At 39.1% G+C, this 26,695-nt stretch overlaps 1 protein-coding gene across 4 annotated transcripts in view; it reads right to left on the bottom strand.

Annotated features, from left to right (window-relative positions):
• The window catches only part of LOC149318725 (renalase-like), a 171,492-nt gene that overhangs the window by 66,126 nt on the left and 78,671 nt on the right, over positions 1-26,695 (bottom strand). The gene's annotated exons all lie outside the window — the stretch shown is intronic.

The following is a 26,695-nucleotide window of genomic DNA, read 5'->3' as shown; positions in this document are numbered from 1 at the left end:
CCCCCAAAAAACCCGAGTCGACTTACCCACGGGTCAATGTAAGTACTGTACTTTAACTCTTATACCCTGGTGAAAAGCAAAAGTGTAATCTGTCCTAAAGGTATTGACACCTTCTAGTCTGTTATCAATCCAATCTTTAGTGTGAGCACAGATAGTTATGCCTGCTGGAATTCTCTAAGTTCTTTGGCACTGTTTTCCCTTTGCTTCATGCTTTACATCCTTGGTTACAAGCTCCTAAATTTTACCCTCGATTTATCCAAAGGTCATATAAAAATACATAATTTTGTCCCCCAAAACCTGTCCTTGACTTATACATGAGATCGACTTATAGTTGAGTATATATGATAATCCAACATTGTCTGCCCCATTAGTGACTCTCTGCGGTTGCAAGAAGAGGTCTTCAACATCATCTATTTCCCCCCCAGGTAAGGCTAGAAACTGGGAAAAGGATGAATCAGTGCAGACAGTACTAAGCTATAGCAAGGATAGAAATCATATGGCCCTACAGTTTGTTTAACTGTAATACCCAGCAATTCTAGTCAGCACAACCAATACTGAGTACAGTGGACCCTTGTTATACGCTGGGGTTTGGTGCAAGATCCCCCATGGATAACAAAATCCGTGAACGCTCAAGTCCCATTAAATATAATGACATAGCAAAATGGTGTCCCTTATAAAAAATGGAAAATCAAGGTTTGATATTTGAAATTTATACTTTTTTTGAACATTTTCAAACCGTGGATGCTTGAATCCGTGTACAAGGGCCAACTGTAATATTTTGCAATGCAGTTCAACAACATCTAGAGGGCTACATAATTGCCATCCATGAGTTGCATGGACCAACAGCCTCCCATGACCTAAATCCAACTGTTAGTCCCAACAGAGTAGATCCACTAAAACAATGGATGTTTGGTAAGTCAACACTTACAGTTCAATTGGTCTACTCTATTTTTATTAACAATTTGATTTAGACTATTTAGACTGCTTCTATGATAGCCTTTGCTGCTGTGTGCCTTGAAGTAATTTCCAGTTTTGACAACTGACAGGGTTTTATTGAAAAGGTTTGTTCAGGAGGAGTTTGGCATTGCCCTCTTTCAAAGCTGAGAGAGTATGACTTGCCCAAGGTCACCCAGTGGGTTTCCATGGCCAAGCAGGGGTTCAAATCCTGGTCTCCCGGAATCCTAGTCAACCATTCAGATCATGTAAGGAGTATATACAGATGAACAGGTTCAAATTCTTTCTATAAAACTGTATTTTTTTTCTATTAAACTGTACCATTAAGCCCCCCCCCCCCCCATACTTTGACTTAAGAGCATGAAAATGTCAGGTTTGGGCTGATGACTTCCAGACTCCCCCCTCCAGCTTGATTTCTCATCAAGAATTCCAATCCCTACTTTTGTCAACGAGATGACAAAACAAGTACATGAGTTTAATACATGGTTCAACCATACAGAAAAACAACTATTTTTGTGAATAACACCATTATGTTGTTTTTGAAAGTAGCTCCAATAGCTCAGAAAGAATGCTTGAACAAATATCCAAAGTAACCACATTAATATATTTGCAATTTACATTTGTAAAATAGATACAGTGAACACACTTGAACTACTGTGAAAATACTTCCTTTTCACATGGAACAGTTAACATAAATACATGCTGTCACAGCAAAATGGATTAAAAAAAAACTTTCAAAACAGAAAAATAAATGCAACCTAAAAATAATTCAGGGTTGCATTGTAACTCTCGAAAGCATTTTAAAAAGAAAGGGGTCTGAAATTGCCTGCATTTAATTGTCAAAGCACATTTCCTAAACTAAACTTTGAAAGCATGGTTTATCTAAATGCAATGGTCACAGCCATAGACAATGCAATAGTCACAATCGCAGGCAGCAGAGATTTAAGATAAGTAAAACACACTCATAGTCACAGTTCTATGCCAAAAAGGATTCTACTTTAGGGATTGTAATGGCTAGCATGTGAAGCTGTACAAGCCACATGTGCCTCTATGTTAGAGTACTTGTTCGTTCTGAAAAGACTACCAGGTGTATTTTGCAACTTTATATAATCTTATATAAGCTTCTAGGGAACAATTGGATAACTCTTCACGTGACAAGAAAAATGGTGTTTCAGCTGTCATAGAACATGCTGGTAGTACAGTATTTGTACAAAGACAGAGATGTACAAATGACAATATGTGGTCCCATTTTGAAATCAGAGGTGCACAAAGTTTGGAAATTTACTTTAAAAAGTAGTTAATTATAGTTCTAAGACAAAAGTAGCTATTAATATTTTAAAAATTACCTTTCTATTTCTCAAAAGTAACTATACCAATTACTTTTTTTAAAAAAAATTCTGAATGTAGAATTATCACAAACAGTGTAAAAACGATGGTGGTCTTCCAGCATCAATTACTGAGGCAACATCTCTGCAAAGTACAAAATTGCTGTTATACCATGAATTAAATGTCTTTATCCTTTTTAAAGTTACCATTATAATCAAACTTAGTTAAACCTTTGTTATTGGGGAAAGGGAACTAATTATAAGTAATTCATGCTCTGGAGCTGTGCTGTTACTTACCACAGGTGCAAAGACCTGCTACTATGTATGGCATAAGAACGTGAGCAAGGAAGCCTAGTATTAATCTTAACTAAGTGATAAATAGAGTAGGTTACCTCTGATAAACCATTACCTTTCAATCTCTACCCTCTACCTTTTAAATAGCATGGGATTATAAGTAAAAATCTAGTTTACAGTAGGCCGGATGAAAGAATGAGTAAACCTACTTTGCAATCCTATACCAGAACTAATTTCCATTTATTTTAAGGGGGAGGGGGTTGCATCCCAGTATACAGATCCAGAATTGTTGTCCTATTTTGATATATGTTGACTTTCCATGGAAATTAGCAAGTGAATGTGTGTGCGTATGAGTGAATCATGTGCATTACAGTACATATATTATTTCTTCCTTCAACAGATTGTTTTGTTTAAGATGATTTTATTTGTAGTGTCTGACTAAACTGTACTTTGGCAAAGAATCTGAAACAAGTCAATTAGATACAGATTGTCTGAACAAGCTGTAGTATTTTGAAGCTGCTGCTGATTGCTGTTTTAAGTTTAAAAAGGAAATTGTGGTTAAACTGTAACATAGGTATTTTTAGCGAGGGCATTATGTTAACAGAATTCAAAAGAACATAGCCCCTTAAGATTATGTAGCTAGACCATTAAAAAATACTTTTGGAGCATTACCAAGAGCAAATTTCACAAAGAAAGGGATACTAGAAAGATGCAGTTTTAGGTCTGCAAATTGGAATGTTCCAGAAACAAGAAGCAATGTATTGTGCCATAACTTGTGATAGGATTGTTGAGGTCGTGCCCAATTAAATGTTCTTTTGGGATGACTCACTAGATGGGATCTGACCGATCAACAGACTTCAGGCTGGGAAGGAATCCTATTTCTCAAGCGCCCTCCCCCCTCCCAAATCCAATAAATTGGCAGGAGACTCTGGGAAATTGTCTTCCTCTTGCATGGTGTGGTTGGGCTTTTTGCCTGAATCATCTGCAGCTATTTGCAAGTATCTTCTTGCTGCACTGCACCTGCTCACTGTTTGTTTGCCAGCATGGCCTGGATTGTGAGATCTCTTGAGTGAATAGATCTGCATCCCACTTAGTCATTTTTACATTCTGCGAGAGCAATGATTGCCCGGACTACAGAATTATTTTTTAATTTTTGTGGAAAGGAAGACTACTTTCTACAGTTATTTTTGTTGTTTTGGTAAGATTTTTCACCCTATAATATTTTAATGGATTCCTTCTTGTACATAATAGGTAGGTTTGAATATATATGGAAAGATAATGGGGAAAGTTGCTAAGAGAAGAACTATCACATGTTACAGCATCCTAAACTCTTTAAAACGAAACCTGAATTCTAATAACAATCTATATCCATTCAATCATGTATTCTGTACCTCAATTTCAAAACTGTTAAATTAGCATTTGGCATGTAAAATATACATGCAAGCGGAAGGGTCTTGCAGTCATAGCAATGGATAATTTGCTGAATCATCTAAATAGTAAAGTAGAACAATCTAAATAGTACAATAGCACACCATTTCAGTAGTTAAAAAAACCCACACTACTACTGCTATGCATGTCTTTTTGCAATAAGCCCCCTTGAGTTCAGTGGGGGTTACTGCCACATATGTGTGTATAAGATTGTATCCTAAGGCGGGGTACAAACCGCCGCTTTGCAGCGGTCTGCCGCCGCCGCCGGTAGATCCGTGGGGGAGCCGGAGCCTTCAGACCGTGCGGACCGAAAAAGAAGCTCCAAAATGGAGCTTCTTTTTCAGTCGCGTTTGTGACGTAGCGAGGCGCCAGGGGCGCACTCACTACGTCATAAAGGCTGCGACACGTACGGACGCTCAGCGTCCGATACGTAAAGATGGCGGCGCCCATGTGGAAGGGGCGCCGCCATCTTGTACGTATAGGATACGTACTAGGGTTAGGGGGGTGCGGAAGCACCGCCCCTTCCTAACCCTAGTATGTATCCTATACGTACTATATGGCGGTATGTATCCCGCCTATGATTTATTTAAGGTTATAAGTTGAAGATATATGCATGCTAACTCCCACCACATCACTTTATGAATACTGTACATATTTTCAAGATGGTTGCCACCATATCAGCTGACTAAAGGTTCTCAGGTTTTCGTATAAACCAACAGAAGTCTTCATTGCTTTGTTTGAATACCCCAAAAGATTTACAAAAGCAGTGTCAGGAGAAAACTAAGCTAAGGCTGACCCCATCCGGTTTCATATATCTAGGGGTCTTAATAACAAAGGACCTGTACCAGATGGTGCCCTGTAATAATAAACCCCTTACGAAATGGCTGAAGAAGAAACTACGTCAGTGGAAGTCCTTTTACTTTTCTATGTTGGGGCGGGTAGTATTATTTAAGTGAAAAGGAAGTATTTGGCAACATTGCCAAAAATTTTGTTCTTTTTTCAGACCATCCCTCTCCATCCTCCCAAGCAATATTTTGATACGTGGCGCTCAGAGATAAGCCAGTTTATTTTTGAAGGTAATTTACCCAGGTTCTCCAGGAGTGTTAGGCATGGCACTTTGCAAAATGGCGGCCTAAGGTTGCCTGAATTGGAATTTTATTTCAATGCCTTCCAGATCAATAATGTCATTCAATTTTTCCACCAAAAAGACAGGTCTTCCTGGGCTGCCCTGGAGCTAGATCTGGCCTCCCTTGCAGAGCTCAGTGCATTTTTTTCACCCTCACTGAGGAAAATAATTCATAGAATTAATAATCCATATTTGTATCATACTCTCATAGCCTGGAAAAAGTGGAGGCACATCCTTGCTCCAAGCCCTTCACTAATACAACCATTTATTTCTCTTCCCCTGTTTGTGGAGCCTGATAGGTGGACTTGTTTCCATCCATGGTACAGCAAGGGGGGGGGGGATTATGGTGAGAGACCTATTTGTACATGGAGACCCAGGTCCAGAGTCTGATCAAGGCCCTTTCCTCCTTTGAGCCCTCTTGGATGCAACTGAATCAAATTGCATCCTTTTTAGCTCAGCTCATTAGGGGGAAAGAACTCCCTCGCTCACTTACTCTGTTTGAATGCATGTGTATAAATGAAGATACTTGCATTAAAGGCAGAGTGGCAAAAATATATAAGTGGATGCTACATGAGACTTTCGGTTGTGGGCTGATACATAAAGTGGGGTGGGAAATAGATTTAAACATTCAAATAACAGATTCAGAGTGGCTTAAAATCTGGAACACTCCCCCATATAAATCTAATTCTATAAAGTTGTGCATAGATGGTACCTCACACTACTACAACTTGCACGCATTACTAAGAACCCCACCTTGTGCTGTTGGAGAGAGTGTAGTAACAGAGGTACCTTCCTGCACATGTGGTACGATTGTCCAAGTGTATTTGCATTTTGGCACTCAGTAGTTAACTTAGGCCCGATTTAGACGGGCCTTTGCGGCGCCCCCATCACATGCTAGGGGTTGGCCGAGGACGCACTGTCCATATTGGCCTCACCCCTAGCACGTGACGGGGGCGTCAAAATGGTGGCACCCTGTACACACAGGCGCCGCTATTTTGATGCGACAGATGCGTAGCGCTTGTGATGTCACGAGTGTGCCATTTGCACACTTGGGCGTCGCAAGCGAGATGCAAAAAGAACCCACTTTTTGTGGGTTCTTTTTCTGCCGCCGGAAAGCCTCACCGTTTGGCAGCTGAGGCTTCCCGCCAGCGGAAATGGAGGCAGCAGCAGACCACCCTTTTTGGGCGGTCTGTATCTTGCCTTAGTTTCAGAAATCACTGATCAAAAAATTGTCCCTTCTCCAGAACCTATTGCTTTCAGTGTTTATTAATGAAAACAAGACATTACACAATAAAGATATCATTGCATTTTTGTTGGCATTGGACAGGATTGAAATTGCCAGAGCTTGGAAAACTGGAAATGTCAGTATGACTGATTGGTGGTCTCGATTTTGGAATTTTTGGTTTATGGAAAAGCTCACTGACCAATCTAGAAGGTTGCAGGGGTGGAATCTTCCTCTGCCTTTTGAAGAATGATGGTCCCCACTTATATCTTATCTTAACAACATTGGAGCAGAAGTGGGTCTTCCTCTGTAATATTATTCCCTTTCGATGACTGAACTGGTGCAAAGAAGGTATCTGTGTTCTGAGTCCATCCCTGTTTTTATGTAATGTTGCCCTTTTACATCCCATGTGACCTTGAATTTTTGAAGTTGGTTTTTAAGGAACTGTATTTTAGCTTGTTTTTTGTTTCTATTTGTTATTGTTTTCTGCCTTTTTTTGGTAAGAAATAAAATAAAAAACAACAACAAAAGTTTCTCATGAAGTAGCACTCTATAGTGATATACCTTTGCTTCAGAAATAAAAAAAATGTTTATTTAAGCAACTTATGGTCAGCTTCTCTCTCTCTCTCTCTCTCTTTTTAAAGTGGGCTTTCAAAAGTAGAGGATATTTATAGATTCAACACTGTTAAATTCATGTCCCCATGTATATTCCCTCTCTCATGGAGGTATCTTTTGGACACACTTCTGAGAACTGGAATTATATTATAGGAATCTGGCATTAAACACTGTTGTGACATCTACACAGGCAGATTTGTATTTTTAAAATGCAATGTGACAATGAGCCTAAAAGGCCTCCTCTTTTAAAACAGGGGACATTTTGCAATCAGCAGTGACACTGTTCCAAACAGCCTTAATGGTAGACAGCTTCATGTTGAGGTCTTGAATTATACAAAATTATACATTACATCAAAAGTTGATGAAGTCAGCATGCAAGACAACCGTTCTTTCTTTTGTGGGATTTTTCTACCAGAGAATCAGAAGCTGCTTATTAAGATACTATCTGTGAGGAGGCTATAAAGAAGAGACTCTTAAAGAGGAAAAAAGCATTTGTTAATCATGAAGGATTTTTTTAAAACTGACACAGTGCAATGATACTGGCTTGGTGCCACTACATAGGCCATTTCCAGCTGTAGAGCATTTGACTGTTTTTATACTTATGTAGGAGGTAGCAAAGGTTATGAGAAATAGTCCTCTAGCTCTGTTTCCTTATCATGTCTTAGATTTTAAAGGGCAGCACTACAGATTCAGGCACATTAAGGCTGGTCCAGCAACAGAGATTAAAAATATACCAAAAAAATTAATAGCATACTGAATATTCTATATTCTGTGTATGTGCTGTATATATATTGAACACTAGAGTATAATAATTATCCCTACAAGAACACAGTGTTTAGAAACACTTTGGCAATTGTCTATTAATGAGCAGCATTTTCCAATCATTGTTGTCATGAATGGTTTCCTATAAAGTTTATTGCCTAAAGTTTGTGACACGTGAAAGATATGTAAAGGGTACATTTATGGACTTATATAATCAGAGTAGGGGAAAAGGCACTAAAAAAAGTTGCATTACAATGAGTTTTATGAAGTATTGTTAATGGGTTATGACAATTTAGTGGATACATGTATCAATCCAAAGAATTTACAGACAAAATGTAAATCTGGCTAACATAATAAGAAATTTAAGTGCTTATTCATACAAGGCCTTTATGTTACTCATACTGCGTTACACTACTACCTCAAAACACGACATGGATATATATCTCAGTGTTGTCAATGCTAAATATTTTCTATTTGCAAGCTTCCACTGAGATGCATGACTCCTGCATTTTGCATTATGAATTTTGCAAAACAAGTAACCTTTTATCAAGTTATAATATGAATTCCACTCTTGGTCACTAGGGTAGGATAGGCAACTGTGACTGGCCATTTATCTGCCCCAGGCCCCTCCAGAGGCCAGAGAGATTACCAAAAATTGTTTTTAAAAATCGGAATGATATTTTGCTGGCATACTGTGACATGGGGAAGGAGGATGGAATCTGCTCAAAAGGTGAATTGTCTCCCTTTGTGGGGGTAGAGAAAGGTCAGTTTGGAGAGTTTGAGGCTGAGCTGCATGTGGCTGTATTTGCCATAAGACAGCAAAGAGGTGTGCCGCAGCAGCAACTTTTTTACCTTATTGATATATTTATTATTTAAGATGGAATCACTTTGTGACCTCTCTAGTAATTTGGAATGCGCCATGGCAGTTTTGTTTCCTTCCTCGAAGTGCAGAGCTTTAGACAATGAATCTTCTCATGGTACATGCCGTAAATGTAAAAATCTCATTGCTTATATAATCTTAATTACAAAGCACTTAGCAAATAACTTTTGCATAAAGCATAGCATGCCTCAAGCAGTTGAGGTGAACAATGAGATGAGAGCATTCATTTTCTTCATGCATGACACTATTTGCAGAAACGGCACTAAAAGCCTTTCAAGTCACACAAAAGAGAATGTGGGTTTCCTATATGGCCCCTCCCTTATTAGGGAACAAAGGAACGTCTAGTCATCTTGATTGACCTGTTTATCTCCTCTACACCTGTGATGGATAAAAAAATCCTTTGGTTTAAGGAAAAAGTTAACATAGGACCAATTTAGATGGGCCTTTGCACTGCCCCCGTCACATGCTAGGGGTTGGCCGAGGACGCACCATCCATACTGGCCTCACCCCTAGCACGTGACGGGGGCGTCAAAATGGTGGCGCCCTGTACACATGGGCGCTGCCATTTTGATGTGACGTACACATAGCGTCCACATGTCCCATCGCGCTTGTGATGTCACGAGTGCGCCATTTGAGCACTTGGGCATTGCAAGTGCGATGCAAAAAGAAACCGCTTTTTGCGGGTTCTTTTTCCAACACCGGGAAGCCTCGCCATTTGGCAGCTGAGGCTTCCCACCGGCAGAAATGGAGGCAGTGGCAGACTGCCCTTTTTGGGTGGTCTGTATCCCACTGTACTCAGGATTTCATTCATACACCAAAATTGTAAGTTTTGGTGCCTGCCTTATCTTCTGGACTATGTAAGCACAAACACATTCAACAGCAGAGGTGGGTGCATTTGGGTCTAGCTGAGCTCCAAAAATAATCTATAATATATATGGCTTGATAATTTATTTTAGAACAGAAAGAAAGTGGATAGTAGGTGGAACTGGGCTATTTTAAAAATGGAGGAACACAAACCATATGATTCACCCAGAAACTGTATTAAAATTGATGCACTGTGCTATTGGTTTCCATATTGTCTTTGAATTAATTTTCAATGCTTTTGACTTTACAGATTAATTGATTTTAATTTTTAAATATTTATTTTTTTAAACTGATATTTTTGTATAGTTTTTATCATGTACTGTTTTTAATATGTTGTAAGCTGTCTTAAGTCCCATTATTGGGGAAAAGGCAGGATTTAGATAAATAAAATAAATAAGTGCTTGTTAATTTGGGCATAAAAAACCTGGAATTTGGGATGAGCAACAAAATAGGCACGTTTGTGGTTATAATGAAGAAGAGTTGTGAAGAGCTCCTGTTCAGAGTGGCTTGTTGGACATCAAAATAGGGACTACAATTCAGTGTAAGAGAATATAATGTGATGCACATAAAGACATGAAGTCCTAATATTACATATCTGTGGTTGAGGCCCAAATTGCTGGTAACTCCAGTAAACAGCTCTGTGAAGATACTGAACCAATGTACAGCTGTTTTTAAAAAAGGCATTTCATTATTGGGAATTTGTAAAAAAAAAAAGTAAACCTAAGCTAAAATTGCTAATTCTAATATAACATATTTTATACAACCACAGCTGGAATACTGTGCACATTTCTAGTACTGTTGTTGTTAGTTTGATGTTGTTGTTGTTGTTATTATTATTATTATTACCCTGCCTTTTCTCCAAAACTAAGACTTAAGGAAGCTAACCAGGACTCAAGGCAACACAAATCAACTGGCAGCAGTTGGATATGTGCATTGTTCCTTAAATCTAGTAGATGATACACTGTATCCCCAATTCCACATTTAAAAAAAAGTAAAGAAGGAAAACAAAGGAAGGAAAGAAAAAACAAAAGTTTTGGATAAGTGCGGTCCCTAGTGCAGGACACTAGTCCACAAAACATCCCCCTTCTGACTTGGTGAGTAGGGAGCTAACTGATCACTATACAATGGTTGAGCGCAAAACCTTTTTGCCTGGTGTATAATAAGCTGCATGACTATGGGTTCTATACTCATAGTATACTTAGTCGAAAAATCAACTCAAAAAACTTGGGTCAACTTAACCATGGGTCAATGCACTGTACTTTAACTCTTATTGTAAAAAGAACCATATCCTTCTCTGAGTAGAGTGATGAAAGGCAACAGCTTTGTTCTAGGAGAATCTAAGAGTAGCACCAATCCCCTCTACTTTTTCTGCCACAGCGCTGCTTCTGGCCTTTTTGAATGCCTGGGTGGGAAAGCAGCAGTGGTGGCGGTGGCTCTGGCACTTTCTCTCAAAAGAGTGCCAAAAGAGTAGAGGGGCTCAGTGTTTCTTTCAGGTTTTCCTGGAATAGACTAAATTCTCGCCTTTCGTCACTCTAGTCAGATAAGAGGATGGTTCCTTTTTAAAAAAGGGTTAACACTGCACCTTAACTCTTGCCTTTACATCCTTTTTGAGATGTGCATATTTTCTTAGCCCTACCCACGCTTGGTTGCCTTTCCCCCACACTCATCATTTACCATACATCCCCTTCTCATTCATCCAGGCTTCTCAATGAGCGCAGTTATGCCTGCCAGAATTTTGTAAATTCTTTGAAACAGTTTGCTCGATCCTTTACACCCTTTGTTACATGTCCCTAAGTTTTACCCTTAATTAATCTCGGGTCATCCCAAAATCCCTAATTTTGGCCCCCAAATATGCCCTTGACTTATACATGAAGTTGACTAATGTATGAGTAGAAAAACAGTAACTATGCTTGTATATATTCACACTCTGTTACAAGTGTGTAAGTATTTGGACATTGTCCCCTATAATCAGAAAATTATGCATCTAAATACTTCTAGTTTGTGTACTTATGTCCTGTTTGTGGGTTTCACATGAGTGTTTGGTTAGCCAGTGAGGGAACAGAATATTGGGCCATTCTACTCTGTGAAATGCTGGTCCGGCAAACCTCTTGAGAGTATTCTTATACCTCTAAACCAGGGGTGGACAACTACGGAGTGTACAGGTCCATTTGTTGCTTCACAACTCCATGGTTGACTCCACTATCAAAGCCCCCAGATCCCATTAAAAATCCAAGTGATTTTTTTTCACCCCAACACCCCTGGCAAGGTTCAAAGCTGAGATAAAACACATTGGGTTTGTTTCCTCACACCTAGGTCCTTCACATACCTTGAAAATCCCAATATCCTCTTCCTACCAAACCCAGTCAGATAAGAAACAGAGTATTAGGGAGAAAAATCAGCCAAAACAGAAACAGGAAGTGCAAGATCACTTCTGGTTTTGAATTCAGCCCATATTCAGTTATCTTTTTTAAAAAGACAAAAATGTTATCTGCAAAGGGGTTGGTGGGTTGAGCAGTGTGTGTGTGTGTGTGTAGAAAAATTGCCTGTGAGTTTTTTTTAAAAAAATGGGAGGCTGTTTGTGTACTTTGGGAGACTTCAGGAGCTGCATGGAGTCTGCAGGCTGCACTTTGCTCATCCTTTTTCTATATGGACGACAATGGCTGGAAAGTAGAAGGTACTGGTTTATGCAAGTCGAACTACTACTCCAGCAAATGTCCAAAAGACAATGCTAGAAGAATGCTCTTCTCCCATGTGCAAGTAGTCTTCTGAAATTCCCCAGAAATCCCTCTGAACTCACATGTTCCAATAGCTGTATGGAGCCACTGGAAAGGAGTATGGAATTTCATCAACATGACCACATCTGTTACTCTTCTCCATCTGAACCAGATGTGGCACAGGGGAGATGTACAAAATGTGCAATGCGTCTTGAATGCTCCTACACAGCATAGGCTCAAGAGTCTGTCAGCACATTATTTTTGCATCTCTTTTCTTTGGGAACCAGCGTAACTACATCAAAGTCTTCTTAGTCTACTGTGGTCCCTCTGTCAAGCAAAACTGCAGCCACTGTCTGTTCAGTTGTGCTACTGGGACTGCCAGAAACAGTAGATGATTCCCAGAAATATCTTGCAGAGTCCTGGAAATGGGTATAAAGGCTTGGTACTACCAGGAGACTGAAAATAATTTCCATTCACTTCTTTTTGATGCCCTATTACCTGAGATGGCAGTGGGCAGAGAGTAGATCTTCATATACGAAAACACATACAAAGACACAAATATCTACTGACCCATCCTATCCGCCTGGGACGTCTTCTGGAGAAAATAATGAAACCAGTACAAAGAACTGACATCTACTCCCACTTGAGTCCTCAAGTGAGTCAGCAAAACCACATCAAAACACCACTGGAAGCAGCTGACGGGCAACAACACAAAAGACAAATGCATAAAACAAATCTTTCATCACTTCTATGTATGTTCTGTCAGTGTGTTCAATCCTTGGCTTTTCTTGTCATGCTTTCTTCCTTGCTTTTCTTTCTCTGAAGACTTTCCCAATGTATACCACTCACTTCCATTACCTCATGATACGTTGTTCTTTCATATTGTTCTTACAGTCCACCCAGTGAAATGTTAACCTTTTGTGCAGTTTTCTCTCTTTTCATTCCTGATAGCGTATACTTTTTTTTGTCTGATAATGTTTATATCCTTAACATTTGGGAAGGTTAGTTGTACTGTTTGTGCCCTCCCCCCACCCACGGCATTTCAATTCAGAATGACTTAATTACTGTTACTACCCCAGTGCAGTCAGTATTACTACCACCAGCTCCTCCTCTGCCTCCTTCCTCCTCAAACATCCATGAGAGGTTGTAGACAAATTTTTGTTACAAACATCAATTCATATTTTGGCAGCAGGGTTCCTTTCCCTTCTAATTCAATTATTTTTATTTGGTATTGCAAGGAAAACCAGGAGACGGAGGTCATATGTGTGTGGGGTGTGTGTGTGTGTGCATGTGCACGCGCGTGCGCGCGCACACACACACACACACACACAAATAAAACAGAATACATATAATATATGCACAATTTTAGTGTATAACATCATCCCTCCCCACCTCCCACCCTTTCCCCCTCTTTTAAAAAGACTTCTGCTTCTCCCTAAATTTGACTCAAAACTATCACCTATCTACACCTTGAGTCAAATTCCACTTTCTTGCAAGTCAAACTTGATTATTACCTCTGATTTACCTCTCTTTCATATACATAAATTAGATTTAGCTTGAATCAGCCCTATTTAACAGCAGTCAAATCCCAAAGGAGTTTCTTCTGATTCCATATCATGCATTTGATCTGGGTCTTCCCCCTCCCCCCAAAACCTTCTCCACAAGAAACCAGACCTTTTCTTTCTGGAGAAGCATGGTACTATTTTTCTTTGGAAACAGATTTTATTTATTTATTTTTAATTGCTATGCCGCTTTTCTCCCATATGGGACCCAAAGTGGCTAACAGCATATGCTAAAACAATACAGCTAAATCAGTGTGTGAAATGGAAATATTTTTTTAAAAACCATACAATTAATTTAAAACAGTTAAAAGCACACTAAAAACACATTAAGAGCCAGCATACCCACTACACTACTCCAACCAGTTAAATGTTGGGGGACTGTTTAAATAAGAAGGATCTTTCCCTGCTAGTAAACAGGGAGGTAGGGAAGAGGCCAACCAAGCCTCCCTTTGGCAGAGAGTCCCATAGCCTGGGAGCAGCTACTGAGGATATACTCCCCTTGGTCCGCATCAGCTGTACTTGTGATAGTGGTGGGACCCATTCCCTATCATTAAATCTTATTTTCCATTGTTCTCCTATCTTAAGAAACTTTAAAAAGAAAACAATTGGCACAATCCTACTTAGGTTGGGATGATCCACTCTCTTGAGATTGTTTAGCACACAATCTCACTGCAGGAAATAGCTATAAGGTTCAGATCATGTCAATATCCATTGACTCCAAGCCACAAAGTGAAACAGGAAACCAAATATAACTTCACACTCTATAAAAGTGATATGGGAATTGCTGTGGTAGAATAGCGTATAAAGGACAACTTTTGTTTCCTGCTCCCATACATTTTGAGTGGGCTGTGTTGGACCAAGTAGCTGTTTTCTTCTAGGTGGAGTCACTGAATCAAATGGAAAAACCAGAGGGGCTGGCAAGCATATGCTAATCTGCTGTACAATTTGTTCTCTTGACATATATTAGGAAATTTTAAATTATATATCTCTGTATCCATATATCTTTCTCCTTGTCCCACCATATGTCTGCTGAGCCAGCTGGGTTTAACTAAATCAGTTTATTAGTGACAGAAAGTAATTCTCACTGTCCTAGCCAAAAATCACGGCTCAATAAGGAAATTAAATTCTGTGCTTTCTCCACAAATTTGATATCACACTGATTGGCTATATTACAGCGATTGGATCAGATAAGTGGGAAGTAATTGGCATGACTCAAAACATGTATTAAATTACCTGTGACTGAAATGTATCAAGTTATTCCAACTCATCTATTAGAAATTAATGAAGAATTTGCAAAATTTGATAGCAAGGCTTCTAGTTCTTTCACAGCACCCAAAACTTATTACAGTTTTCTCATTAGCATCTCAAATAACCTCCAAGGTTCCTGTCCATGGGTGTGATATGAATAAATAAATAATAAAAATAATAAAAATTTTATTTGTATACCGCCTTTCCGATGATCAGGGCGGTGAACAACAGGTTGATAAAACAGTATAATACAATACATATTAAAATACAATACACTACACAACACTACTAAAAACAGTATTAAACCCCATCAGCCAGCAACCCTTGCTGTCGGAGGGGGGAGGGCTAGCTGGAACTTGATTCAGGGAATGCTAATTGGAATAGGAAGGTTTTTAGCTCCTTCCTAAACTGGGCCAGGGAGGTGGCCGAGCGGAGCTCTATGGGCAGCGTATTCCAGAGGGCCGGGGCGGCGATGGAATATGACCTCCTCGTTGTGGAGGCTAGTCTAGCCCCTGGGACCCTCAGTAGTTGCTGCCCAGATGTTCTGAGGGTGCGGGGCGGAATGTATGGAGAGAGGCGGTTCTCCAGGTATCCTGGGCCCAGGCCATGTAGGGCTTTATAGGTTATTACCAACACCTTGTATTGTGCCCGGAAGCGAATGGGCAGCCTTGTTCAACTATATCCTCCAACACTTTCCTGATGAAAAGTGGGATACTTTTGTATGTGAGAACTTGGGTGGGGTTAGGAGGGAAGAATGATGGATAAAGATGTGAGTCAGAGGGCACATGACATGGGGTGGGGGAGAATCATGGATCATGGTAAAAAAGAATTTGACACTAGGTCTGGGATGAACAAAGCATGGTCCAAAAGCCTACACTTGGTGTGGTTCCCTACATCACACTAGAAATTTTAGGCTCTTTTTTTTCCTGAAAAGACTCTTTGGAGTCAGGGTGTCACCCCTGAAGCCCTCTAAAGTCTCCAGATCCCCGCCTCAAAATTAAAATGTCTATTTCAGAACATTTTCCCTGCCAACCAACTGAAATTGGTCAAAATCACTGCAAAATGCATTTTTGCCCCAAATCCTAACACCCCCCCCCCCCCATTAGCTGAAATTCAGGAAATTCAACTGATGAAATAGGAAGCAATGTGACATCACTTCTGGTCATGTTGGCTCATCTGGGGTTTTGGGGTATGGAGTGAAAATAGCCATTGACTCCTCTGCAGTCTGACATCCCTGCTCTGTTTCCTCCCTCAAAACTAGAGGTCACTTTTGGTTACTTCTTGGTGTGAAAAATGTTGCCTCTTGAGTCTACTTTATACAAAGAAGGCCCTGAAACCGTACAATTTTGCCTCCATAGCCTCTTGATAGCATGGGGGACCTCTTTCAGAATTTTGTTTAAACGCAGAGTCTGAGGGAGGTTCTGGGGAAGTTGCCCATCACTCCAGTAGATAATGGTTAATGGTTTTCGCATTAGAATCATAGAATCATAGAATGGTAGAGTTGGAAGAGACCGCAAGGGCCATCCAGCCCAACCCTCTGCCATACAGGAAATCTAAATCAAAGCATCCCCAACAGATGGCCATCTAGCCTCTGTTTAAAGACCTCTAAGGAAGGAGACTCCACTACACTCCGAGGGAGTTTGTTCCATTAGTGCTGTGATTATACAGCACAGCCTGTTGAAGAATGGCCTAAGTAACCCAAATCATTAGGTACTGCAGTCTACCCTTAGATCTCAGTATTTCAAGACAAAATTCATTGCATAAAATTCCTGGTGGCTATATCGTAACAATAACAATAACACAAAATTCATTGCATATAATTAGCTCCCCTATTTGTGAAAGAGCATGAAGACTTTTTAGATATACACATTTTTTCACATGGCACAGAACAATTCTATGTAACTAAGGAATGTATGCTATGTTGCTTATCAAACTTGAAATTCTTTATATTGGATTCTGATTAAATCAGTTCTATTTCTTTCCAAGGGTCTTATATGGGTTAATCTGTTCCACTGGTTGCAATGGAAACTAAGTGTGCCTAACACTGCACAATCACTGTATATACTCATGTATAAGTCTAAAAATTTAGGTTAAAAATAGACCCCCAAAAAACTGAGTTGACTTATCTATGGGTCAATGTAAGTACTGTATTTTAACTCGTGTGTGCACGTGTGTGTGTGTGTGTGTGGTGAAAGGCAAGGGTTTAATCTGTCCTGGAAGCAATAACCCCCTTCTACACTCTCATCCATCCAGCCTTTAATATGTGCACAAATAGTTATGCCTGCTGGAATCTTTTAAGTTCTTTGACATTGTTTTCCTTTACTTCATCCTTTATATCCTTCATTACATGCCCCTAAGTTTTACCTTCAACTTATCCACCGGTCATATAAAAATGCATAATTTTGGTCCCAAAACTTGCCCTCAACTTATATATGAGGTTGACTTATAGTTGAGTATATATAGTATAACACTTTAATACCAGTTTAATGTCTGTTGTTGCATGCTGTGGACTACTAGGATTTTGGTGTTTGCTGAGCTCTCTGGCAGAGAATTCTAAATAACTCACAAAGCTACAAATCCCTAGATTTCACAGGATAAAGGCATGGCAGTTAAAAGTGGTATCAAAATGCTATAATTACTCAGTATAAATGAGACCTTTGCCTGTACGCAATCCATTATGTTTGATTTTGAGTAATCTGACACTAAGAAGTATGTATATGAATTTTAAACATAGGTAGTGGTGGGCAATGAAGTGGTTCACTACGCAAAATTCCTGGTGGCTATATCGTAACAACAGAAGAAGAGTTAGTATTTGAGAAGTTATCCTGCCAACAGACAACCATTTACGTTGAGGGAGTGTGAAACAGTCATGACGTTCTATTGCTTCAGACAGAGGAAATGAGGTTCTTTGCCATTAGTGCTGATCTGTATTCTTTTAGCTCTGTGTAGTGGTTTGAGCAATGGACTACAAATCTGGAGACCAGGGTTCAAATCCTCGCTCAGCCATGGAAACCCATGGGGTGATCTTGGACAAGTTTTAGCCTCAGAGGAAGCCAAAGGCAAACAACATCTGAAAAATCTTTCCAAGAAAACGCTGTGACGGGTTTGCTTTACGTTCACCATAAGCTGGAAATGACCTGAAGGCACACAACGGCAACAACAGTATTGGCTGCAATACCATCATCACCTTAGTAATTTCCTGGCAATAGACTGCAAGGGTGGGAAGGCCTTCCTTCCTTCCACTGCCACTAATGGCAAGTGAATTGACTGCCTGGGAAGCACAGTGAGTACGGAGAGGGGGATTAATAATATGCTAAATCAAACATTATGTTTAATTATTACATGCAAAAGTAGAAAAGACATTACTAATATGTCTATAAACAGCAGCGGAAAAACACAGAGAAAAGGAAATAAGTGCTAAGCTTTGATGGCTTATTAATAAGTTAAGAAGTTGGGTGGGGAGATGAATTTTCATCTGCCAGATTTCCCTCTCTTTCTCTTTTGTTCTCTCTCACTCTCTTTTTCATCACTAATACTCCAGCCAAAGAATGAACCATAAAAAGGGAAGTGTCCTCTCCCTAAAGGCATTGCAAACTTACAGAGGCGGCTATCTTTTTGCTTTAAAGTCATTTAACAATAAATGTATTCCTCATGTAACAATGATGGGAACATCCAAAGTTCCAGAATATGCCCATCCCGAGACATTCTGCTATGTAAAATGGCACCCCAAACCCAACACCCTGATGCTATGGCTAATACTTATAGACACTGGCTATTGCCTTCCTTTATTTTCCTACATACTACTTCATGCTACTGAAATGCTGAGCCCACAAAGGAAAATAAAGAAAAGCTGGGATCTGGGAAAGGAAATGTCAATGTAGTTGCTGCATATGTTCCTTTACAAGTGGGTCATAGTGCAACCCAGTGCATGTCTACTGAGATATAAATCTTATAGAGTTGTATAAGGCTTATTTGCAGATAGCAGAAACTCATTTATATGTGCATCCTCAATGGAAAAAGAGTCTCTCAAACACTTGTGAAACTCTGCTAAGCAAAAGAAGACCAGCCATGAGATTCTTCACAATTTAGGACATTGTTAAGTAAAATTTGTCTGGGCAAAAATACATGTGGTTTTTCCTGTGTAGAAACTGTTTTTGTGCAACCCTCCCCTTGTGGGGAAATACTGGTGTGTTGTGGAGATTTGTTTGTTTGCACAGAAAACATATGCAGGAACATGTGGGTTTTCAGTAAATTTTACACAAATTTACACAATTTGTTCCAAATACTGTACAAGGTTTCTGCCTAACCATGACCCTGAGCATACATACCTTTTTGTGCAGGAAAACTACAAGTATTTTTTGCACAAATCAGTTTTTTTGAACGGTAACAAATTTTGGTCACAGTCCTTTTAAACTGAGCAGAAACCTCCTATTCTCATAGAACTGGAGGAAAATTGCTGAAATTAATCATACATATGGGAATGAAATATGTAAAGCTGTACATTCCTATTCTATACCAAGGGGTTAATAGACATTGCAAAAAATCAAAATGATGTCTAAAGTTTTCAGTTACTTTTTTAAAAATTTAATTTCTTGCATACAGATACTCCAATAATGTCAAGGCAGCACATAGCTCTATGTCTTCTCTGCACTTTCTTTTCAGGATGAAGAACTTTGTGAGGTAGCTAAGGCTGAGAGGGAGTGATTGGCCAAATTTCCTAGGAAGCTTCATGCTAAGTAGGATTCAAAACTTAAGAAAAATCTAACCATTGCACCATGCAGTGAATGGAACATATTTAGAGAATTTTTCATCCCCAATGTGTCAAGACACCATGTCAAAAAATGGACAACTTCTAGGAGATTCTTTTGTTTGTTTAAAACAGGATTTTCTGTGAAAGCCAGTGTTCTTACACATTAAAAAACCAGTTTTTCCCCAAAAGGCTCAACCCCCCCCCCCCTCCAATATTAAAAATAAAAAGTAAAGCCAAAACACAAGAGTTTAGAAGCTAGGAATTTGTAACTAATAGTAGACAATGGATGTGGCACTAGAAGGCAAGATGAGATGCATGATGTAAGGATAGATGGGTAACAGAGAAATCATAAGTGGGACAAGTTGGAGGAAGAATGACGTGTCAGGTTGCCTGTCACTTTCTACAGGATCACCTCCTACCATAGAATCCACCCTGTGCATTCAGGTCCTCTGGTTGACGTTTATTCTAGCTAACCAGGACTAGGTTGGTGATTGTCAGTCACAGAACTTTTTCTTCAGCCGTCCCGAGACTGTGGAATGACCTGCTGGAAGAGATTGAAAAACTAAATATACTATCCAAATTTAAAACATCCTTGAAGACTAATCTCTTCTGGCAGGCGTATCCAGATGATCTTTAAATAGTGAATTTTAAATGATAAATTTTAAACGTGGATTTATTTTAATACGTATGTGTCTTGTTTGTTCTTTTAACTCAAGTTGTGTTCTTAACTGATGTATATTTGTTGGTCTGTTGTTGTTCCCCACCTAGATCTATGGGGAGAAATGGGTAAGAAATAAATATTATTACTACTATTATTGATGTTGTTGTAAGCCCTGCTGGCCCAAGTGTGTGAATGGAAGTCTCCCTCACTACCATCTGTAGTTTTTCTATATTTTACTTCCTGCTCTGTTTGTTCCAAGAAGATATCTATCTACAGCCCGAGGTTGGCATGGGTAATATTCTGGAGCTTCATGAGTAGAGCTAAGGATCCAGTGGTGTCAAGGCTGCCTCTGCCTCACACGGGGGCTCCACATTGTCCCCATACTGTCAGCAATCTACAGGTAGTGGATTTATGCCCATGAATCATTTTATGGGGAATTGGGTCCCTCTGCAGAAAATTTCTCCCTTATTGGCATCTTTCCCATCCTAAGTGCCCCAAATGCAGTTATAATGGTGCTTTGACTTAGGCTGCATCTACACTGTAGAAAAAATGCAGTTTGACATCCCTTTAAGTGCTGTAGCTCCATCTTGGAATTTGTAGTTTTACAAGGTCTCCAGTCTTTTCTACCAGAGAGTGCTCTTGCCTCATTACAAATCCCAGAATTCTGTAGGATGGAGCCATGGCAGTTAAATGGTGTCAAACTTTATTATTTCTACAGTGCAGATGCGCCCTTAGAGGTTAGGAATGAAGATAAGATCTTGCAAAAAGATGTTTAAAAGTAGGTTTTCAGGAAAGATTTGGGAGGATAGGTCCCTCTCCTATTTTCTTTTGCAAAAATGTAGCATGTTCCACTTATTATCCACACTGAGCACGTCTATTAAAATTATGTGGTGGAATTATGTGGAATTAAGTGGTGAAGTTACCCTTTTAAGATAGAAACTGTAGATAATGTTAAACAGATTTAATTAATTAATTAAAAACTTAGAATAAATGAAAGTGAGCATGTTAAAACTAGACCTAAAATGGGTTTTGAGAGGAAATGTCAAATTAGCTCTCCTTCGAGTTTGTTTCTATTTTCCTAAGACAATATAGCTGGGGGGAAATCAGCTGTAATATACGAATATGGAATTTGGCTAATTCTAAACTTACACATGAAACTTAGCTGGCTTAAATATTAAACAAGAAATAATACTTTTAGAATTTTTAGCTCTCCTCCTCAAAATTGGCTTCTATATTTTTTCAATATTTCAAATGTGATATTTAATTTCTGAAATATTGCCAGATTTTTGTTTTCAACAACGTTGCTCTATTTCTAGCTAAAGCAAAAAGCTTTCCACTTTTCAGACCACAGTCTGCACTGAATTGATGAGATGAAAGCATTGTAACTGAAGGATTCATTTTCTTCAGTTTTTTGGGTTTGGATTTCTCACTCCGCTTACGCTCCGTATTTTCTTCGTGTACCTCCCACTGCTGGAATGCACATAAGTAACAGTTCATATTAACACAACCTTTTGTTTTAGATAATAGAAAGTGGAAGAGCTTAAATTTAAGCTCCTTTCCTGTCCTTGAACATGTCCCAGTGAGAATGCTGTTTCCTTGCTACAAATATAAACATAATTAATGCCCAGAGAAGCCAGGCTAGTTTCACATGTTCGTATCTAGATAGGATCTGCATTAGAGTGCATACTGAAGATCAGCTATAAAAAACCCAGTTAATCAGCTGGAGCAAGAAAAATGTAAAAGACCATTCTGTGAATGTAATGTCCTTAAAAAAAATCATCACAAGGTAGATAGGATAACCCATTTGTGTGAGTCACAGAGACCACAAAGAAGAATTAGGTCAATTAACTTTAGGGCCTGTTTAACTGGTGGATATTGTTTGACACTTTAAAAATTCAGTTTTAAAAAAGCTCCAGCAAATATACCAAGTACCTTTACCCCCCGCCCCCCCAAAAAAAGAAAAGAAAAAAGAAAAAGAAAAAAGAGGGCTAAAATGAAATTCTATTTGTTCAAAAGAAACAAATGGCTGAATACAGTAAGATTTACTATGGCTTCTGCTTTTAAAATTAGGCAGCTTGTTTATGGGCAACTAACTATACTTCTTTCAGTGATGACTTACATACTTGCATGTGTACATTCTGCAAGCATACTTTAAAACATTTTAGAGTTGAGCATAGTTAGAGCAGGAGCTCACCCCTTCTCACCGCTATGCATACTGAAATGATAAGGCTCCAATAAGTGATGGCCTTTGCAGAAGAATGGCACAGTAAGCACAAAAGAATGACATCCCTCTCTCCAACTGGAACATGTACGGCCACCATAATAGCAAAGCAGTGGTGCACCATCGCCAGAGACAGGGGTATTGTATAAGCCCTGCCCTGAAATGGCCAATGTTCTCCTTCCCAAAGAGGGAGCCCCCATCTCTGGGGAAACTATTGGTGGAGCTAAAGCTAGGTGAAGAGTGAAATAAGGCTGACTGAGTGTCCAAGCCATCTTGTGGAATGCATTTTTCAATTTTTTGGGACATAGTCCAACATGTCATATAGGAGACATCACCATCAAAAGATAAATGTTTAATTATGGAGTAGGGTTTAACCTGTCAATCTTATCAAAGTATAGCACCACAAAGTTATAGTGCCCACCAGAGATCCACAATCAACTATGTATCTAGTGGCTAATATGTTGGCTAGCTAGGCAATGCACTTCAACTAGAAGAATATCACAAATCTGATTTTTGGGTGAGAGGTTAAAGAAGGTGGCAATTTTATTCCATAGAAATTGTTGATATACAATCTTGATAGTTCAGTGTACAAAGTTCCACAGTGGCTGATGAACAGAACTAAGACATCATAGTGTTCATTTTTCTGGTTATGTTACTGGCACCATTTAAATGATTAGTTAATTGATTAACTGCTATACACCAAGAATTACCTCAATGCACTATTTGAGAATCACTGCACTAAGGATGGAATATATAGTCCAGTGAAGTCAATGGAAACTCTCCCATTAATTTTAATAGATCTGGATTTCACCCAGTATGACATGTTTCATTAAGCTCCATGCTTATGATTTTTGCCCTGCACTGAATTTAAAAAGGCAGTGTGACATGAAATTACATCAACAGAATGGGGGCATGAATGGAGAGATCAGATTCCTAGGAGCCTACAGAAGTGTTTTAGATGGAAATCCCTAATTATTTTTTTCAGTCGGAGGTCATTATTTAATCATTACACTCAACAAAATTTGCCTGAGGAATTAGTAACCAATATTATAAGAATTAATTTCCACCCTAGAAGAGTTTGATGTACCAAAGCAAGAAAATAGGACAAAAGCATATCTCAAAAAATAAATAAAATAATAAAACAAAACAAAGGAAGGAGGAAGGAAAGAATGAAAAAGAAAAGCTAAAAAAATGATGTTTAAAGGAAGAAATCCATAACAAGGAACTGAAAATAAGATCATAATGAGAGGAAACAGAAATAAATATGTAATTAGAAAACAATCCCCAGCAGATTTGTCCACTGGTTCATGAATACATACATACACATACACATACACATACACATACACACACACACACACCACACCACCATCATCATTTCATTTATAACCCTCCTTCCTTCCAGTACAGGGACTCAAGGTGGCTAACAAATCTAAAACAGTCCAAGTTAAAACAGTATAAAACATTAAAAATACAAAGTTTAAAAAACAATTAAACAATTCAAACAATTACAAATGTTACATGATTAAAATTTAAACTCTTTAAAACAAAAACAAAAACAAGGCAGCATCCATGTCATGCGAAGGCCTGGTGGCATTAAAACATCTTTACCTGTTGTTACATGGACAGCAGAGATGGAGCCATCCTGGCCTCTCTAGGGAAGGCGTTCCAAAGATTGGGAGCAGCCACTGAGAAGGCCCTCTCTCTTGTTCCCACCAAATGCACCTGAGAGGGAGGTGGGACAGAAAGAAGAGCCTCTCCAGATGATCTCAGTACTCTGGTGGGCTCATTTGGGGAGATACGGTTCTTCAAATAGCCTGGACCCAAACCGTATTAGGGCTTTATAGGTCAAAACCAGCATGTTGAATTACTAATATATAGGAATTATGGGCATGGGGGGAAGAGTGTAAGTGTGTGTGTGTGTGTGTGTGTGTGTGTGTGTGTGTGTGTGTGTATATATATATATATATATATATATTGTGTGTGTGTGTGTGTGTGTAAGAGAGAGGGGGGGTCGATTTTGGGGAATAAATCTGGAGGTGTCAAAGGAGGGTTCTCATGTCTCCCCCCCCCCCCCCCCATACAAAACTGGATTTTTCCTGGATGAAATACGTTTACTTGAGCTGGGAAGAGACAAATAAAAAAAGAAAACTATAGTCCAAACTGAAAAGGAAACACATTGGGAGAAAAATGTAATCTAGTCTGACTGCTCACCTGAATTTCAACTCATCTCTAGAGAACACTTTTATTGTATTGTGTGCATTTGCCCTATTACTGAACTTGTACTTGCCTCATCACTGTTACACATGACAAACCTCCTCCTTTTGTTGGTATCTGTTACAGTGCAGTTGTCTATTTCCGACAATGTATAATTGCAATTTCAGTTATAAGGAAAGCAAATTGGGAAAACTTTTCTTGCCTCTATAGCAGGAATTTGAACTTCTTGGAGATCAAAACATATCATTATATAAAGTACCATCCAATCTTGATAAAAACACTTTTGTAGAGAATCACTACATTAGTATGTATAATTTAAGAGTGTTTGGGGGTCTGAAGTTTTCAAGGACCCAAATATTGATATAAATTTGCATAATATTGAGATTCCATAATTTATTGATGAGGGAGTCTATTAAATAATAGAGGTGATGCTTGCAGCAGTTAGAAATCTAATGTATAATTTACAAACCAAAACACAGGTGGAAATCCAGTTTACTTGTAGAGAAGTACTATGAATACTATACATTAATTTTTTTTTCTTCTCTTTATTTCCATGAGACACTTTTTGATCCCTTCAAACCACCTAAAGCTCCTTCTAGCAAACAATATATGAAAGATAGGTCTGCTAGGTAAAAATCTGTCCCAATGTTATACATTCCTACTAGTTTAAAATTGCCTATATAACACCATTACCTGTATTAGGCACCACCAGAGTAGATAGAAGTAGGGTGCAGCTACACTGTAGAAATAATTCAGTTTCAGTGTTGCTGAAGTGTTGTAGCTCTGTCCTGTGGAACCCTAGGGTTTATAGTTTTTTATAAGATCTTTAGCATTCTCTGCCAGAGTGCTGGTGTGTCACAAAACTACAAATTCCAGGATTCTGTAGGATGGAGCCATTCAGTTAAAATGGTGTCAAACTGCATTATTTCTACACTGTAGATGCACCCGGAGCGGAGGCAATGTGAGGTGACCTGTAAAGGGACTCCTTCCTTCAAAGGCCTCTGGCTGCCACTGGACAGAGGACCTTTCCTGCAGTGGTAGCCTACCTTCCCTACACAAATTTGTCTGGCACTAACATTAACGTATTCTAGTAAAGCCAAAAGATTGCCTCTTCACTTGTGCTTTAAATACGGTATGGTTTCCACCCCTGCTGGAACTGGATGATCAATTTTGGACATCTGTTTTGTTTCCCTTTTTAAGATTGTATTGCTGATTGTACCCTTCCACAAATTGCTTTGACCACTGATATGGGGATAAGGCTGATTGTAAATTTTGCAAATAACTGATTTTAGTTTTACTATTGTGGTACAGTATTGATATAAGATGAACCATCCTGGATCAGACTAAATGCCAGTTTAAAGTCCAGCATTTTGTTACTGCAGATGTCAACACAGATATTTCTTGGAAACCACACACTGTAATACATGTGTGCAAAAGTAGACTCACTTATGCATCTCAGCAACTGATATACAGAAATATACTGCCTCTGATACTGGAGGTAATATAGTCATGACTATTAATGGCTCTGAGAGGGTATCTTCAGCTATCTCAAATTACTTAGGATGATCAAGACACGACGCAAAATGTGCAGTCATGATTCAGCCCAACTGTTCTGCAAGAAACACACTTGCTAATGCCTACAGTGTTTATCTAATGTGTACAGCCATAACTTTGATTCCCATCACACTTTTTGGGCTCTTAGAGATTCAAAACTGCTGATGGACCTACTGATCTCTATACCACAATGGTTCTACTGGTTGGAGGATTGTGAGAGTTGTAATCCAAAACAGCAACATTTCAAGCTCTCCCCCCCCCCCCCTCAGGATACAAAACGCTTTTCCTACATCAGATA

The sequence above is a fragment of the Sceloporus occidentalis genome, unplaced genomic scaffold, assembly GCF_023333645.1.
Source record: "Sceloporus occidentalis isolate IW3139 unplaced genomic scaffold, rSceOcc1.0.p SCAF_2, whole genome shotgun sequence".
NCBI lineage: Eukaryota > Metazoa > Chordata > Lepidosauria > Squamata > Phrynosomatidae > Sceloporus > Sceloporus occidentalis.
The sequence above is the reverse complement of the archived record's forward strand: the minus strand, read 5'-3'. Positions and strand labels throughout refer to the sequence as shown.